General features: G+C 35.1%; 1 protein-coding gene across 1 annotated transcript in view; it reads right to left on the reverse strand.

Annotated features, from left to right (window-relative positions):
* Positions 1-912: 912 nt before the first annotated feature.
* LOC136852713 (cuticle protein AMP4-like) overlaps positions 913-993 on the reverse strand; it is a 1,957-nt gene continuing 1,876 nt past the window's right edge. Inside the window, exon 3 of the mRNA XM_067127628.1 lies at positions 913-993. This exon is cut by the window's right edge and continues 243 nt beyond it. The gene's annotated coding sequence lies outside the window, so the exon portion shown is untranslated.

Here is a 993-nt window from a genome sequence, read left to right on the forward strand (position 1 = left end):
TGTCAAAATTACAGACAGCTTTTTGACATCTTGAAATTATATTTGATTTCTATGAGAACTAATAGAATAGAATACTAACAGAGAAAGTGGAACCTTTATAAATCTTTTTATGATATAAATAAAGTTCACACTCTGCAACTAAATCCTAATTTTTTTAAGACTTCCAATTCTGTCCCCAATTTCTGTAGTGAAGCCAAGATCTTAAAATGCATATCATTTCATATTTCGAAGCCTATGGAATTCTCTTTGAACAGAACTTTGCAAATATTAATTCTAAAGTTTCGAGTTTGCTGACCTAAGATACCAGCCTCGGTTTTCGAGTGAAAATTTGTAAGGTAGTATTCTTTCTTAGTTATTTTCTGACAGAAGCAGAGCTCCAACAATTCGAATATCTCTGAGAGCATTCACTAATCATCTTTTATGATTTCATATAAAAATGAGAGCATTCTCTGTAAAGCAAATCTCTGATCAGATTTGGGTTCTTCACCTAGATACTCTCCAAACACTGAAGTTGAACTACTGTAAAGCAACATGATTTGTGAGACAATAAGGACACTGTGGACAGGAGTCTAATTCCTTCCCCAAAAACCAGTGGGTGTTATCACTAAGATGAAAACCTGGATTAATCTTCTTAGATTGCAAGAATAGAAACTGTGGCTCCACAACAGGTTTTATTGCTGTCAGTCATAGTTTGCTTTTCAGTCAATCAACCTGATTAATCAAAGATGTAGAACACAAGTGATATTATCATTTCAAGCGCATCTGTATGTCAGGTCAGGCCTTGTGGAATAAAACGTATAGCCTTAAGTCTTGCTATGAATCTGACAGGATGAAGGCTGATATCTAACCCCTGCCAAATACCTGACTGAAATTAAGACTGTAGAAACATGGACCAACCACAAACAAAACCCGGTTATGACGTTTGGTTTATTTCAAGAGGTAGACATTTGAGCAAACAAACAGCGTTGCATAAATAAATCTGTACAAACAGGG

The sequence above is a fragment of the Macrobrachium rosenbergii genome, chromosome 26 (assembly GCF_040412425.1).
Source record: "Macrobrachium rosenbergii isolate ZJJX-2024 chromosome 26, ASM4041242v1, whole genome shotgun sequence".
Lineage (NCBI taxonomy): Eukaryota > Metazoa > Arthropoda > Malacostraca > Decapoda > Palaemonidae > Macrobrachium > Macrobrachium rosenbergii.